This window comes from Caloenas nicobarica, chromosome 8 (genome assembly GCF_036013445.1).
Source record: "Caloenas nicobarica isolate bCalNic1 chromosome 8, bCalNic1.hap1, whole genome shotgun sequence".
Taxonomy (NCBI): domain Eukaryota; kingdom Metazoa; phylum Chordata; class Aves; order Columbiformes; family Columbidae; genus Caloenas; species Caloenas nicobarica.
The window spans coordinates 4,049,249-4,067,009 of record NC_088252.1 but is presented as its reverse complement, the minus strand read 5'-3'; the positions used below and the strand labels follow the sequence as shown (position 1 = coordinate 4,067,009).

General features: G+C 42.0%; 1 protein-coding gene across 1 annotated transcript in view; it reads left to right on the top strand.

Moving 5' to 3' along the window:
* Positions 1–17,761, top strand: part of MAP3K13 (mitogen-activated protein kinase kinase kinase 13) — a 68,178-nt gene that overhangs the window by 13,609 nt on the left and 36,808 nt on the right. The window contains exon 4 of the mRNA XM_065640269.1: positions 10,814–10,959. The gene's annotated coding sequence lies outside the window, so the exon portion shown is untranslated. The remainder of the gene's footprint in view (positions 1–10,813; positions 10,960–17,761) is intronic.

Here is a 17,761-nt window from a genome sequence, read left to right as displayed (position 1 = left end):
AGTGTTGCCTGCTTTTGAAAGTCAGGCCTTCCAGCTGCATGCCCGAAATACGGGGTACAATTCTATGTTCTGTTAGTCTGTAACATTTACTAAGACTTCTGTTCTTAAGGATTATAAATGCTTCTTCATGTTTCTTGAAAGGATGAGGAAACAACATCTTACCTAAGAAATAGCTTCATTTTAAGGTTGGATAGAAATTTAGCTTATTGGGGCCTCTTGGAATGAATGCTGTTGAATGAACTTTGCAATGTGTAGCAGTGAAGAGAACTTTCTGAATTTTATTGACACTGAAGGATTTTTATGCAAAAAGTACATATATATATATATATATATATGGCTATAGACATGTCCAGTAAAAATGGGCGATTTTATTAAACCGCGAATTGAAGGGAGTGCAGAATGGTTGCCTGGGGCTTCAGCAGGATTTTTCAGTGCTCTGGATGGTTAATGCAGAATAGCCTAACTGCTAGGACAGAGAAGCCCAGAATAATTTTCCTTGTCCCAGTTAAGTCAAGAACTATTAGAGCAGTGGAAATAAGATTTCAAGAAGAGGGGGGAAAAAAGGGTGAGGGAGGTGTCAGCTCTCACTCTTGGTGGTGAGAGGGGAGAGTACACAAATGTACCAGACATTAGAACAGAAGAAGGGTGAGTAGCAGTTACTGGTGAAAATAGGCTGATGTTGCCAAAGCGTGCAAGTGGATTGGGAATGATTTTGACTCTCCCTGGTACTTTTTTTTTTTTAAAAGGGACAAACTATATGAGTGTTTGCAGTAAGACATACAGATCAAAGGAATACGTGATTTTCTTTGACCCGCGTGTTTGTCAGGAAAGGCTATTTCTCTGCTGTCAAACCTGATGCTTGAACCATTACGAGTCATTTCTCCCCAGTCTAGTACCACCACATTGTGCCACTCAAGAGAGCTGCCGTCATCTGGTGGCTTTGCTTCCCTCCTGCTGGGAGCAGGGGAGGCACAGCAGCTCAGAAACTCTAGTAAATTCCTTTCACGGCCTAACTGATACTTAAATATTTGGAGAAGTAACACCAAGTACTTTTTTAATGTACCTTTCTCACCTCCTTTTCCTGAGGTATTGTATTTTTCTTCTGTCACATCAGTCGCCATGACCAGTAACCGTTGTGCTTCTTGACTGTTAAACTTCCAGTCTGAGTTGACAATCAATAAAGTACCTGTAAGAAGAAGTGAGACTCTTTGCTGAAGGAAAATATATTCTGCTCTACCGTTCTTTGCAGGGAACTCAGCATTGTGCTTGAGGATTAATCTTCAGGAATAATTTCTGATAGTGCTGTATCTTTATTCTCCTGTCAGCAGTCTGGCTGATATTTAAAGCTATGGATTTGAAAAAATGGGGAGTAATGGGTAATCATTAGCCATACCTAAATGGCTAACTCTCATCTCTTACCTGTGCAGACTGTCAGGACCCACACAAAAAGGGTTGAGGAACCCTGGTGCCATCCTCAGAAACCACCATACCTCATCCCATTGTTTGATGTTGGATATTAGGAACAATTTCTTCCCCAAAGGGCTGTGGGGCATTGGAACAGGCTGCCCAGGGCAGTGCTGGAGTCACCATCCCTGGAGGGGTTGGACAGACAGAGATGAGGTTCTCAGGGACATGGGGCAGTGCTAGGGGTGGGGGAACGGTTGGACTCGATGATCTTGAGGGTCTCTTCCAACCAAAATGATTCTATGATTCCCTTTGACAAGTGAGTTTGGAATGCGGTAGTCCTGAGCTCCTCATTTGCTTGTGCCGTCCTGCCCTTATCCCACCTTTGGGATTATCTGTCGTGCTCTCAGCGGAACAAGAAGGTGCACCAGCGCGTTTTGGCTTGCAGGAGCTATTGCAGGGCTCACGGAACAGATTTCCACTGCTTGTGTTTCCTCATTCTGAACTGACGATCGGTCCAGAGCATGAGAAATTGTTCTCACACTTGGGTAAAAATACAAGCCCCTCTCTCCCTGGTCTACATTTTTCAATGTCAGGGTTAGTCTCTGTGGTTCTAAGATTAAAATGCGGATGTTCCTGTGTAGTTGGGATTCATTATCCACACAACACATTTGCTTTTGAACTGTTCAGAGCAATGAGGCTGGATCTGTAGTGCCTCCCCATGAAGCATATGGGAAGGAAGAAGTTTGATCAGGCTGTTTCTTACACAGAGGAAGATACAAGGCAAACCCAAAGTGTCGGCAGATTAAGCATTAAGTGTTCTTCTCAGCAAGCTTTTCTAATATGCTAAAGAAAATTGTCCCTCATGTCATCTCAGGTGATAATATTCACAAAATCCGACCTGGAAAAATCCAACCTGTATCAGACACTAACCATCTACTGTCAAAGTCTTATTTTGTGCCTTTATGTTGATTACTTTTGTTACCGTGGGCACTTGGCAGGAGAAAAAAGCCGCATCATTCTGATCGGTTCATGTTTCCAAGATGTTTTTTGAGAGAAAATGTTTCCTGAACCTTGTTCAACCTCTGAAGTAGAATTTGGTCTTTCTGGGAATCACATGAGATCAAGTGATTGCCTGGAGCAGGAGAATATGCACTGAAGCTGTAATAGCAGAGACCTTGATATCAAAGGCCACCTGCTATTGCTCTCTATCTCTTCAGCTTTAAAGTTTACCAGGTTATAAATTCAGCTTGTCATCTTGCTATATAATGGCTTGCAGTTCTTCAGCAGGTGAGCAGAACAGTTTCCCGAAGATTATTTAGTATTTATAGCCCAGCCAGCCATCTCTTTCTGCAGAAACCTCAGTGTGGTCCTCACAAGGCATCCTGAGGTGTCTTTCAGCCTTCTTTCTACGTGCTCCTTTTACTATTTTCTTGGTCTTCCTGGGGGCACTGAACAAATCCATGTCAGCTTGGAGCTTTGACCTTCAGGTTTGCAACCCAGCTTACACAGGTACCTGGTAGGAGTAGGAGAAAAAAAGGTCCCACAATAGAATTTTAATAGTTGTTTTTTTTCCCAAAACCAGGTTTGTATCAATGAGCTTGTGCGAAGAATTAATTATGAAAAACTCCTGAATGCTTTCTGGTTGAAGAGAATGGGGAAAAATGTCTGGCAGTCTGTATTGATGTGGTTGAAGTTCACAGAAACACAGAGCGTTGTTTAACCTGTATTTTCTGCTCATGGTGTGTATTTTATTAACTGCACTCAGTCAGAAATACTTTTTCTAGCAAGCTGGGATTGTATTTGTCGAGGAAACTTTATTGGTGTTGTAAAACTGATAGAAAAATCTTGCCTAGGATCCCTGTCCATGTGCAAGTCTGCAGGCCCACGATTCACCTCCCATGTTTTGGTCACATACCCTTCTGTGGTATTTCCTCACCCTTGAGTCTGTGACGTAAAGGACAGAGCACTTTTTACAGTCATTTTGCTTTTAAGTAGCTTTGGTAGTTGAATATAGCTGTTCGAAAATATTTATTGACTTTCAGCCTGTTTTCTTCGGGCTAAACCAAACGCAGTGGCCCCTTCAAGGCGATACTGCAGTATATATGCAAGGTGCCATCGTTTTTTTGTGTGTTTTGTTTTCTGTTTAGCACATGAGACACTCCCCTGGCCCCCAATTCTTGCCAACAACTAAAGATGGTTACCAGTCCTCAGCGGGAATAAATGAGAGTTCTTCCTTCTGCAAGCTCTGTATGAAGATGAGGACATCAACCAGAGTTTGATAAGATACCGGACAACTTTCACTTACTCAACACTGTCTGTCCCTTATTCAGAGTAAGAGAGAGTTTCTCATAAGAAAAAATAGCATGATTGTGTCTCAGGAGATTGCAGTTACAGTGGAGTCATATCGTAATGTGTCAATGTAAATATTTAATGTTTGCTGTCATTTGAGTAGCATGGCACACCAGCGTTTTGGTTGTCATCCGTGTCTTTTTAGTATTGGATTTGCTTTCTCCAGAGGCCTGCAAAGGTCACCATTCTGCAAGGAGAAATGCCGTGGGACATCAGCTTTCAGGAAGCTGGAGATTCCGAGTGGCCAGCAGTGAAAATTGAGGTCCTGCTTTATCAGTGGTGATACCTTCCTACTTCAGATGCATGTGGACAGCCCAAGGTGCTGTCTTGGCTTTGCAAGTTTGTTTCTAGCAGCTAATTGCAGTGAAAAAGAGGTTTCTGATGTGGGTGTAGTTGCCACATTTCTGTCCTTGTAGGTTGGTTGAGGCTCTGGGTTTCTGTTTCTGCATTTTTTTTCACTAGCCCAGAAGAAAACTACTTGTTGGAGCTGCTTCTGAAATCCATGGCCATTTTCTAAAATATACTTGCCACCTTGAGGAGAGCGCAAAATATGAGAATACTGGTGTATATGTTTTTGAGTCTGTTCATACTTTCAAAAAAGAAAACCCGTACTTGGTGATGACCTACACTTGTTACGTGGAGGTTTTCCAGGGGCTGGACGGATTTCAATAGGCTTCGTAGCATTTGTCGTTTGCTATTTCTCAGCTTGCCAGTGTGTTCAGCTATGTTAGGCTCTTGTACTGGAGTTTTCCTGCTCTTATTCCATGCTTGTCCATTCAGTACTTGAGGGTAACTGGCTTGGGATAAGTGTCGTAATTCAAAAAAAATACAGTTATGCTGCTGGGGTGAAATCTGTGTCTAATTGGAGCTTTCTGTTTGATTTTAGCAAAGCCATATTTCTCTTTAGGATTGGAGACAGGCAAGAAGACAAGATGTGATGGTGGAGGTTGCAGAGGAGAGAGAGGTAGTTGTATGAATTTCAGCAAGTGGACGTGGAAGCAGGAAAAAGAATGAAGTTTGAGATGAGAAAAATGCAAATAGGGAAAGGAAACAGGCCCCTCTCTGAAGGTGGAGGGGAAAGAAGTGGATAATGGTGATCAGTTGACAATCTGGAGGAGATAAAGAGCAGGAAAGGGAACAAAAATTGGGGTGGAGATTGCATAGGAGCCACAGAATGCATTAATTTCTTTTTTTAGGATCTTCTTGCATTTTAAGCAGGAAGAAACACTAATTAGCAACTTTTCTCCCCTCAAAAATTTATTTAACCAGCCTGAGTTTACTGTTTATAGTGTGATGGGAGCAACTCAAGGAAATTATGGGGAAGGAGTGATCCTTACTGATGGGTTTTGTTTGCAAGGGAATCGTCACAGAGAGAAAATCAGCCCATCTTTTAGGGGAAGTGTTGTGAGAGGAGCAGTTCCAGGTGGGTCTCTCTTCTGCCCCCAGGGCTCTGGGGATTAATTTTCTTCCATATTTCCACATGCATCTTCATCCTCTGGTTCTGCCGTTTCCCAGTTTTTCTTAGCAGGCGACTCGCTGCCTTTAACCAGAGATTGGCAGCACTTGCTGTTTTCTGAGTTGCGGTGCGATAGCTCTTGTTCTCAGGTGATGTTATCCCCAGCAGTGTGCTGAAGTGTAAGAGCTGTGAAATTGCGGTGCCTATTTCAGAGCTCTCTGTATGTGTCTAACTCTCGTGCCGTAGTGAAAGGAGAGAGCTGAGTAGGTTGCTGGCTTGTGCACGCTGCATCTGTAGTGCCAGGTGTAAAAACCTCCCTGTTCTTTTTCTCCTGTTTTATTTTTATCCTTATGTTTTTGCTTTGTGTCATTTAGGAATCAAAGCGGGAGGGTGCATTTCAGCAGCAGAGCTATGCTTACTACGAATCTGCTGCTTTGCTCGAATTAAACATTGATGGGACCAGAGACTCCTCACTGCTCCATCCTAAGTCTTTCAGCCTCCTACGGGCTGATGATTTTTTTCTTTGCACTTTGACACAGCTCCTGCAAGAAATACAGGAAGATTATTTTGCACTGGTCTCTCTCCCTTTTAGCCCATCTTTCCTTTGTGTGTCCAGTTTGTTTTTTCCTTTACCGTAGCTTATGGGGAGCAGCTGTTGGTATAAGTTATGCTTAATATTCCCTGTGAGCTGTAAGATTTCACCCCAGGCTGATGGGGGGAGATCTGGCCTCAGTTATTTGTACCTTTTTCTGTTTTCAGCTGTCTATACCGAGGTGCTGTAATTGGGTAGGAGCTTCTTATTCCTCAAACCAGGTAACACAATGTTGCAGCATCTTCCCTGCTGACGCTGTGAGCTCTGTGGACTGACTGGGTTTCTATGGAGAGCAGTCAGGTACTTTCAAAGCCCTGGATCTGATCTGCAGGCTCCTCCATGGCCTGAAACCTGGGCAGTGGTTCTGTTTCTTGGGAGCAAAGACAACTTTCACAGAAAAGAGAGTTGCTTCTGAGCCTGGCCAGAGACTTGTACAGGACCTAAGGGATGGTGCAAATGCTGTCTTCCCTGCAAGAGCATGGTCTGCTTCTTGGATTTAACTTTTTTAGCTTAAAACAGCGCTGCATGGGTGCTAAAAGCCCACACTCCTAAAATAGATCGAGTAGAACAAGCACTTCACTGATGACTCCTCTTCAGGAGAGGAGAGAAGGTAACAAAGAACAGATGGCAGGTATTAGTCACATCACCTAATATATCTGAAGACCTCAGACGGTCTCAGCACAAAGGTGGTGGAGAAACCTAGAGGGAATGAGTCTTCCTAACAGACCAGACTGGATATTAGAGTTGCACAGGATACAAGTAGAGGGGACCTGAGAAAATAAGGGATCTTGCAGCCAAATGAGCTAAACCAAGAAGTTTATGCTTGTAAAGGCTCAGAAAGCCCTGGCCAGATCCCGAGACTACCTTTTGCTGCCCAGTTTGCAAAGCCATTCCCTTGTATGTTTGACAAGTCCCTCAGAGCATCGCTCCTTGGATACTTGTAACGCAGTTGCCTCTGCAGAAGGGCTAGTACAAAGGTCCGATACCTCAGAAATAACCAAATTCTTCCCGTTTCAATATCAGCTTCAACGGCGTTATTCTAGCTTTTGCTGTAATAAATGCAGTAGAGAAGCTGCTCGATCTTCTTATGTAGTCTCGAAATTGCCGGTGTGCACCTTGCAGTCTAATTCGGCTGGCTCAGCATCCCCTCTCTTCTCCAGGTTGCTGGTGTCCACGCCTTGGCCCTGGCCCAGTTGGCAGTAAGCTCAAAGCTGAGCCTCCAAGATGCTACTGCCTGCCGATCTGCTGGGAACACGTTGTGTAAATGAAATATAAAATACGTGCAGTCCTTTGTACGTAAGTGGCTTCCGGCAAACTTGACACCACAGGGCAAGCAGGCCACTGAAGTACCCGCGGAGGCATCGTGGGAGAAGTGCACCGTTGCACGTTGCTTGCTCTGATTGTGTTATTTGTATAATCATTTGCTTCAAAGCCAGTCTCTCCAAAAGGCAAGCGCGGCTGTGGGCACACAAGGGGCTGGGAAGGCGAGCTGCAAATATGGGCTTGTTCGTCTCCCCTGTGCAGAGATGGGGTCATTAGGGATCACAGCATCGGTCTGATCTCCCCGCAGAGTGGCTGTATCTTGATTTTTTTTGTTGTTGTTGTTTTGTTCAGTTTGGTTTGTTTTTTTTTTTTAAATCTTCAGCAACAGAGGCTGAATGTGCGGTCTCTTCTTTTTTTCTCCTCTTTTGTTTCATCTTTTTGGCATTAATTTATGAAGAGAGCTGCTTCTGTGGAAGCCAAGCACCCTGCGTGCCTCTGAATTACATGTACCGTTTTGGTGGCACCTTCCATCTTTGGGCTTCAGCTATTGCCAAACACCTAATGGATGTATGAAGTGAGTAAAGCACTTCTTCTAGAAACTCTCCTGATAAATAAGGAGTTAAACGAAGCTCTGTTTATTAATGTTGATACTTTAAATTGTGCCAGAACGCTTCGAAAATGTGACAGCGGACAGGGCAGCAGGCAGTAAACACCGTTAAATGACAATACTGTTCAATATTTGCCATTAAGTGAGAGAGGCAGCAGCTGCTGGTATGCAGCTTCAGCCAGGATGAATTAGTAATGAGTCTATAACTCTGGGGTTTTTTTTCTGTTTTAAAGTTGCATCAGCCCTTTATAGTTCAGTAATGTGCTTGGGTTAGAAATAAAATATCATAGCGGGCTTTAAATTGAAGATTTTTGTTTTGTTTTTCTTTTCCACTGGGTTATCCTGGAGCTGTGGTGTCAGTGATCAATTTGGCACCAGTAAGAAAATTGCCTCGTATTTAAGGACCAGGCTTAAAGATTTGGGGTTAGCTTTTCCATCCTGGGTGGCAGACAGTGGGAGTGTAGCAGGCAAACAAGCTCCTCCTTTGAAAGAAAACACTTCTATTGCCTTGTCACTGGCTTCCAAAGATGTTTTTAGTTGTGGTTTGTCTGGACAGGAGTTTTGGTGTCACTGTCTTTGCTGGCCTGGTCGCGGTGGGCGAGAGAGTTGTGGCCTTACACAAGAGGTATAAGCAACAGGAGAGACAGCACTAATTCAGCATTTCCCTTGTGCTTTCTTTGCACTTTTCCCATGCGAACCTGTTGGGTTTAACCTTTGAAAACTCCCTGATAAGCTGTTATCAGCCAACAGTTAAATAACAAACCCTCCCACCTTGCTGAGTAGGGACAGGAACATCCCAAGGCTTCAAGGCCTGGGTCTGGTGCAGGAACAACCGGCCTGGGGACAAAGTTTACTATGCAGCCTTCCCTGTAAGTATTTATTTTGCACAAAATGTTTTATTTCGAACTATAGATGTGATCGTGAGGGTGCAAAACCGTTTTATAGTGGTTAGCGGCATCTTTAATGCGTCTTAAGTTGGGCATAGGAAGTGAAATTCTAGCTCTGTTAAAAACAATGCTCACAGTCCTATTGATTTCGGTGCAGCTCGGCTTTCACCGCAAGTAGAAGAATTTCAAAGCAAATAATGTTTTGTTTGTTCAGTTCTTTAAACAAAATCCATCTGCAGGAGTTAGCGTTTGAGGCCAAATACTGAGAATTCTGCTGGTGTTTTGTTAGGATGAGAAATACTAGATTGAAAGAATTCCTTGAGCCCACATTGATTACGTTAAAGACGAAAAAAAAATCCAATCAGCAGGTATGTTTTGTGACCATGTTTCCAGTTTGTATGATTTCTGTATTAAGCATGTTTGTTTTTTGTATTCGTTCTGTTCGCGTTGACAGTTTTTACAAGTGGGTGAGTGCATTTATGCGTTGTTAAGAGCTCAGATCTGTGATACACTGTGCTGTATCTGTACTGGCTTATAGATGCATAAAATCTTTCAGGTTGAGTCTGAAAAGCAAGTGTTAAAAGCCAATACGATACTCTAAAGGTGGCGGTAAATGGAAGTGCGGGAAGAGCGAAACTCCTCCGGTGGCAAAAGTCCTGACAATTCCCACCTTTGCGAGCAGTTATCAAACGATGTTTGAAAATCTGTCCCTAGAAGGCTTTTTTCATGTGAAATTCAATAATTTATTACTGTGGCATTCTGCCAACTTCAGGTATCTAGTGTCTCGTATTTTTTATGAATATCCAATTTCAGGTGCTGTTTTCTATATATGCGAATTGTGTTTAAAACTAGAATGTAATCAAATACAATCTTTCTGGATTTGTGTGTTTCATTCTCTCAAGTCTGTATTATTGTTTAATCTGTAGTATCTACTTTCAATGTTTGGGGGTTTTTTAAGCCAGAAAACAGGAATGATGTGTGTAAACACACCAAAGCTTGTCTTAAAACAGTGGTAAAAATTGTAATTAATGGCTTTTTTCATTGATTTAATAGAACCACCATGTAATTTTCTTGTAAACAAAGCCAAGTATTAACATTTTTAATATATAAAAAACTATAAGCTCTAAAGATGTCTAATAAAAGTTTTAGAATGTAAGTATATTTACTCTGGATTTTATCTTAAAGTATTCTTCCTTAGTTTTTAGGGCATAGTCAATAGAAATTATTCAGCTTCTGTAACTGTGAACTGTTTTTCTCAAACACAAGATTTTCATGTTTGTTTCCCGTAACGTGGTGTAACTGTTATTCTCTTAAGCTGTGTACATAATTGTAGCGTCCAGTTCACAACCGTCTTTTGAGATTGTTTTTCTGATGTTGCTACTGGAAGTGGCTGTTTCAGAATATTTGACTGCTAGTAAATAAATGGGTGAGAATATTCATGTCCAGCCGGCAGAAAAGGTGGTGAATAGTGGGGTTGATTGTGCCTTCTTGTGTCCATGATCATTAAAGAGATAAGTAAGACAATGTTTGCAGGTAGAGCTAATCTCTTTTTAAGACCAGTTAGTTTAGTCTTTGCATTAAAGGCTAGTATCAGTTCTGTAATTTCAGGGGATTAATTATTTTTAATTTTATGAAGAAGTGGGCTAAGTCTTACAGCCTTTTACGTTTTTATGGGGTGGGAAGAAGGTGCAGTAGGCTCAGGGTTAGAAGTCTCAGTATTTGTTGTCTCTTTGCTTGCATGTTTCTGATAGCAAGAGGAAGAATGATATCATGAGTTGTATATATGTAGGAGGACTGTATAACTTACGCTTCTCCTAAAATTTGTGTAAAATTAGGAAAGCAACTGTGAGCTTAGGTATAAAATTAAGTGTAAAAAGTCATTAACAGATTGTCTTGAAGGATGTTATTTGAAAATCTAATCCAATCCTGAATGATGTGTTTTTTCAATATGGAAAGCTGTGAGCTCTTTTACTGGAGCTGCTTGCTTAATTATAGATTAAAATTGTACTGTAAAAGGATTATAGAGTGTATGCGTGTGCTAAGAAAGGATGTACTAAACGTATTGAGGTCTTTTTCTACTCCCAGCTCCTTTTTGAAAGTACATGCTTAATTTTGGATGTTTTCTGCTGCATTTAAATGTGCCACGTAACATCGGGATGTGTTAATGGCATGTTTTGGACGGATCGCCAGATCATTTATTTAAATACATTTTTGCTCAGTAGGATTCTGAGTTTTCTTGTTCTTCTTTCTAGAGAGAAGAGTTCGGTGCTGGACTGTCCTAAACATGACTCATGGCGCAGCTTCAGAGCACAGCTTCATTTCTCTGACTTGAAGAGGAGGCACATGTGCAGTGAACCAAGAGGACATGGGCTTTCAGTGCACCTGGAAAAATGAGCAGGTATCAGCAGGTCATGATGTTTAAACCCTAGTAGCTGATCAGAAAGTCGAGAAGACGTGGAACAATAACACACTCGCTCCTGAACAGGGAGAGCACAAGCGCCAAAGGGGTGTTTGCGTAGACTGAGTTGAAGTTAATTTTACACTGTTTAGATTTTTCAAATAAAACTTGAACTCTGAAAGCATTTGAATATAGTAATTCAGATGTATTGATTTTTCTGAGGAGATAACTTCGATATATTATTTTTCTATTGTTATAAGTACTTTTTCATCGTACTCGCTCTGGTGATTGGCTGGAGAACATAGATGTCCTCACAGGAATCCAGGCTGCTGTAGCTGGAGTAGAAACACCAGCAAAGTTCCCGAAAACGCAGAGAGTCATGGTTTATTTTGAAATCAGAGCAGGTTATAGGTTTGATAACGTCAGAACCATATGTTTTTAGCTATTTTTTTTGTTGTTGTTTTCAAGCAGCTGTTCATTTCTAGAATGTCAAATGTCTCTAATGTCAAATGGTTTAGTTCTGTACATTTTTCTTTACGTTTGTATGATCATACGGAAATACACATCTGTAGCTTTCTCTGCATGAAGTAAGTTTTAGGAGGTGCCCGAGCCACCTCTGAGTGGGATTGTGGGAAGATGTAAGATGGAGTTCCATTTTGGGATTCATTTCTTAATATAAATTCAATTCTTAATATAAAAGTTTTTAGCTGTTCTATGAGGAGTGGTGCGTTCTGTAGAGGCAGAGCATCCATATATTTAGACTCTAGCTGTCTCTCATTACAAGTTATAATTAAGGTGAAGTATTTTACTGAAGAATTAAATTCACCCTTGGTTTGAACCTGTTTTCATCTCAATGAAAGCAATTAGTTGCGTGAACTACCCTGTCCTTGCTCATCAACGACAGTTTATTAGTTGCTTCATCAACATTGCTACTTCTTATTTATCCTATTTTTTTCAGTTCGTAGACAAGGCGCTCTATATGGGAGTGCTGTGTGCATAGTTGTGGTGGAATAGAGGTGGCTTAAGGACAGAAAATACGGCTTGTGAGGGACACTATGACATTTAGTAGACGGCAGGTAATGGGAGAGCAAGTGAACCAAGCAAGCTCCTGGTCACGTAGTCTGTAGCTGATGGTTTGATTGAGTTGGAGTATTAGGATATGGGCTAACTTTTATCTTCCCTTTTGGTGAGGGCTATTTAATTTTTGCTTGTCCCTTAAGGACAGCTCGATGACTCCATTCAGAAGTACTTGCACTTATTCAGCAAGTATTTGTTCTGCCACATGGCATCTCCTGAGAGCATCCTGCTTTGGGGTGCCTTCTATTAAACATCGTGCTGCATTGTCCAACATTGTCCTTCAAAACAAGGCTCAAAATCACCACTGCTGAGAAGTTTAATGCTCTCAATCCAAACATTCTGGACCAAAAATCTGTTGTTCGTGATTGTAACTTTAAACAGTTGTTGTAACTTCAAGAAGTGAGTAATTCCATGTCGTGATACCTTGGACAGATCAAGGAGGCTCTTCTAGGGGCTGCATTTAGCAGTGGAGCAAAAGAAGTCTCTTAGGAGACAGAAGAAAAATCAGTAAGCTCTGAAGCAGAAACTGCTGATCGCTTCGTGACTGACGTGAGTCTGGGAGGTAGATGCCGAGCAGGTCTTATTTGTCTTGAGAATATTTACATAGGGCTGATCCGCTGTTCTTGAAGGAACTTGACCACAGAGAAAACTGTTCGTACTAAATACGGTGCCTTATTCTGGCAGTCTAACCTATAAATGCTTGAATTCTTCAGTCTTAATGGGCTTTCAGCAGGTTTTTTTAGGGGTGTTTTTTTGGCAGAAATCTGAATAATATTCCTCAGAGAGATTGTATAACAGAAGCAAGGTTGGAAAGATTTAATTCGGCAAGACCTCGTACTGCAGAAGATCAGATTAATTTTTTCCCTTCTGGTCTTGCTGCAAAGCTTTCAGTACTGTGATATCTTTATAGGAGAAGAGGCCTGAAAGGCTCCAAAAGATCATCTTGACCCTTTGCATCAAAGCATCATCACTATTGCCAGACAATTCTTGTGAGATGAATTTTTTTTTTCCCTTTAGCTCCTAATATAGGAGGCAACGTGACTTCTTAGGCTGGTGCTTCTGTCAATGGGTGGACATTTGTGGCCCTGTCAATGGGTAGAAGTTGCCTTGTTTGTGACAACACGATATTTATAATTTGTGCTCAGTCTGTCTTTCTCTCTACCCCAAATCCTTATCTACAGCACAGCTGCTCAGCAGTTGTTTCTATATTTGTGCAGGTGATTTTCTTCCTCTGAACAAAACTTGACCTTGGGGAATAGTACAGCATTTTTAATCACTTCTCCAGTTTCATTAATTCCTCCCCCAAAAGCTTCTCTGTGCACACTTTTTTTTGGTGTGAATATGTCTTTTTTTTGTGGGAATAACATAAATCATAGGACTTTTCTTTCCATATGGTAGTAATACCGAGACCTTGTTGTTAGGTCTCTAATTTTTTTGCGGGCTCCTAAGCTGGAAGAGGAAAAGTGACTGTAGCTCAGTTGGCTTTAAAAATGTCCCTTATAACTGTTAATTATGTGTACTTTTACTTTTTTGCAGTATTTCACATGGCTGGCAATTCTATTAGAGTTAATTATCGTTATGGAAGACTTCATTTTGGCATGTTTTCTGGGAGGAACATTATTTTGTGACTGTTTCCCTGAACAAATAGTTCTGTTCTTCTCACAGGGCCTCTGCTAAGGGTTTCTCCAAATGAGGAAAAAACCAGCAAATAAGCAGATTTTCATCTCTTTAGTTGTATTACCCTACTCCTGACTATCTGTATTTAGGCTGCCTTCCTGTTTGTTCCTCCTCCTCTTGATATTTTTACAACTCATTGTCTGATTTCAACCACGTTAGAGGTGGAGGTTTTAAGATAACAAAATTCTGTTAGGTTTCGTACGAACAGGTGGGCAGCATGGAAAGAGATAAGCGCAAGTGTCCTCACACACCCCTGACCAGAAGAAAGGATCTGGCCACGACACCTGTAAATTTGGGAAGACAGTTGTTCCCTTTCTGCATTAACACCCAGGAAGTCCTTAAACAAAATCCATACCAGCCTCAGGCTTAAACAAGGGAAGGCATAATGCGTTTTGTCTTGTCATTGTCTCATAGTGCATTTAGTGACTTTTATTTTTAGTTCCTGGAGTGTTGCTAAAGGCAATACAAGGTTAAGCGAGTCATCATATAGTCTTTTGTACTCCTACCCATCGTATCTTGCAGAGCAGACTCAGAAAACCAACAAGCAACTGTATGGAAGATGATTTTGCTGTAGGAAGGCTCACTTTGGCAGCAGGAGTTGGTAGCACTTTCATTTGAAGACTGTACAGTGGTGGCACAAGTGTCTGTGAGTTTGTTTGGATAGCTTTTGGGTAGACACTTGACGTTACGGCTGGCTTTCTCTCTGGATATTGTGTATCTGTGGGTTCGTAGCTATCTCCAGCTCTCCAGTTGCATTTTAAGCAGACCTAAACCAGCCCTGAACATCTCACCACGGCTCCCTGGCGATGCTGGTTTGTGGGCAGAGGCAGCTCTGATGTTTCTGCTCCAAGAAGGTCTCACATCTGGGAGATTCTGGTTAAAAGCCTGAAGATCTGATGGTTTAAATATATATATTTTACCTTCCTTCCTGTCGCCCACCCCACTGCTGAAGATCAGGACATTCAGAAGAGGAATATATGCCTATGAGGTTGGAATAGCGGATCAAAGATTTCATGGATTTTAGACCTTGACAATAAAATGCGCCTCTAGCCATCTTATCCATGCAAATATTTACCCAGACTTTCTCCTGTTAGAGAATCGTTTGCTCTTTCACTTCACCTATTTATTCATCCAGGTAGAAAGTTTTCACAGTGGAGTCCCTCTCGTACCTCTGAGTGTGTGCCGAGTAGACTTATAAACAGCCTTATTGGTATATAATTATGAAATCAGCCTTTGAGTCACTTTCGGGTCTTTTTTAAATTTTCTACTTTTGCTAGGGGAATATGCCACAAGAAGCGTTTGGCATTTGCTTTGATTTTCTGCTGATTTTCTGGCCACCATCACAGACAGGACACTGGGATGGCTGCAGCAGAACCGTCCTTTCCAATCACAGGTTGGATATTAGGATTTTTGCCCAAGATCAACATCAAGTTACCAAGGCCTCTAAATAGCAAACGTATGCTATTTTTGAATATTGGCATAATATTGTTATTCTCAGTCTTCTGTGATTTTACTGGTTTTCCAATTTATTAAAATTGGAGGTCACAGGATTGGAGAACTTGTTAAATTATTATTTTAGGACTGGGCTCAAATTAATACGACATGCCGACTTGAAACATTACGCCTAGCAGATGCCGTATAACATTCCCGTTAGTTACTAATTGGCTTGAAAGTACTTAATTATCTTGTCTTTTTCGAATATGGTGAACAGATATTTTTTAAACACTTCTAGCTTTCCTCGTTGCACCCATTGCACCCGTTTTGCCTGCTCTGTCTCCTAAGGGTCTCGTTACTTAGTTACTTGTACACTCTTCAGAAATCCTGCTACCTGTGAACTTCACACTGGCACTTCTGTGGTGCCTTATGAACTTTGGTTTTTTAATATCTTGTTGTACTTTGTACGTTTTTCCCCTATTTTCACATTAATACCGAACTAAACTTACCTGCAGAATTGTGTTTGAGCATCTGATACTTCACAGAGTTCCCTACTTTGACCAGTGTTTTTGTCTAAATGAGAAGCAGGAAAATAATTTCTCTTTCTCGACTTATTTACCACTGATGCATGAAAATAGCTGTGTCCTGAAATATGGAACTGGTTGTAACCCTCCTGTTTTCTCATGCTGTTATTTGGCTACCAACATCATCTTGTAACGGCCGTCCATTTTTGGCCAGCGATTGTTTTTTGTTTTTCAGAATGCGATAAGGTAGTTATCTTACATTAAATTTAGGACCTTTGTGTTTGAAAGTGTTAACCTGAGCTGTTGAAACAGATAAAATTGAGTGTTGGTGTGCCAAAGCAAGTCACGAGAGAAGAAAATCTTAAATTGTACGTGCAAGCTCTTTTCCCATGCTGGAGTCTACCTGGGATTTTATTCCCACCTATTTTCCCTGATGGTTGGTTTGTTTGTTTCAGTCACTGCAATTAATCCTTGGAAACCTCTGAAAATTATTTCCCTTTCTATTTTGATTTTGACTTTTCTCACTCTATAGCCATTTTTCTTCTTTTTCTTCCACTTTTTGCACACAGTGCTGTGCTCCTCCCCCTTCTAGTTCCTGAATTTATCTCTTTTTGCTTTAGGCTAAGAAAGTAAATTACCATTTTTTGTTTCTGTTTTAAAATTGCCAGGGACATCTGGAAGCTGTTGTTTTCATCCCAGGGTGGGGATGAGAACTGGGGTTTGAATAATAATATTTAATACTTCTCCTCCCTCCACACAAGGTGGTATCAGTGGTGCTGGCTCACGTGGTACCCAGTAGCACAAAATCCTCGCTTTCTAAACCCAGATCTGCATTGCTGTTACGTCTCGTCCCGGTTTATTTTGGGATGTTACCCAATTTCCGTAAGGAAAAATGGGATTCTCTCAGATGTTCTCTCAAGATGTGCTCCACCAGAGTAAGTTTTGGGACATTCTGTTTTGGCATAATTGCTTCCTACTTGCTAGGAATGTGGGTGGTGAAGATATGAAAATCCTGGCTCTTAATAATTGGCAGGCTACAAGTTGTTTAGAAGGCATTTTAGAAACCAAATTGATGAATTCTGGTAAACCCCAAGAAGGTGTAATGGCATAGTTACAGCCTAGATTTTCTTCCAGACCTTGGCCTTAATTCCCATTGCTCCTTCCCTCATATTTTAAAGATGCAAAACTTGTGCTCTTCTCCTGTCCAGGTCCAATTTAATCATAAACGCCGTTGCGTGCGATCCCCGGAATATTGCTGTCTCTTTGAGTGTCCAAAACGACGCCCTGTGCCCTTGTATCTGGTACGCAGAATTAAGCGTATTCCCTGGCACGGGATTGAAAATGGAATGAAAATGGCTGGTAGGCTGCGATACGCGGACGTCCTGCCCGCTGTTCCTTACAGACCCACAAGTGTGGAACTGTGTGTGCTCTGGTTTTTGTTCCTGGACGTTTCTGACGTTGTGAGCTTGCGTGCCCGCTGCTGGCAATATTTTATGCGAGTTGAATGTGTGATTTTGTTATTGCTCCTATTTTTATTTTTTTGGTGCTTTTGCATCACTAATCAAACACAAGCCTCCTATTGTTCTCCCTGCAGCTTCCTTCCAGTACGTGCTTATATTTAGTTATTTTTCATAGTAATTCCCAGGGTTTGTCATCCTGAGAGAAGCCAGAGAGACGACAAACTCCTTTTCTGATCGCTAAACGCATTTGGTTCACGTAACAGATGGCTGTCATTCGATATGTCGTTGTTACCCAAGCCGCGCGGAGGGGCAGAAGCCCGCCAGAGCGACGACTCGAAGGCGTTGGAGGATGTCTTCTCCGCGGAATGGCAGCGCCGACAATGCCATTTTACCCCGCAGCTTCGCTTCGCTCCCCAACAAATTCTTTCCAGCCTCCCGTCTCCCCCCCGTCGCACGCGGGGCTCCGCGGTGCCCAGATTCGGCGGCGGTGCCGGCGCGGATTGGCTGCCCCCCTGCTCCCCTGTGCCGATGCGCGGCCCCGGCCGGTGCTGCCGAATCGCCAAACAGCCCCTTTTCCATCCATTCATGAATCCGTGACGTCAGCACGCTCCTGGGCTTCTTTGCAGCAGG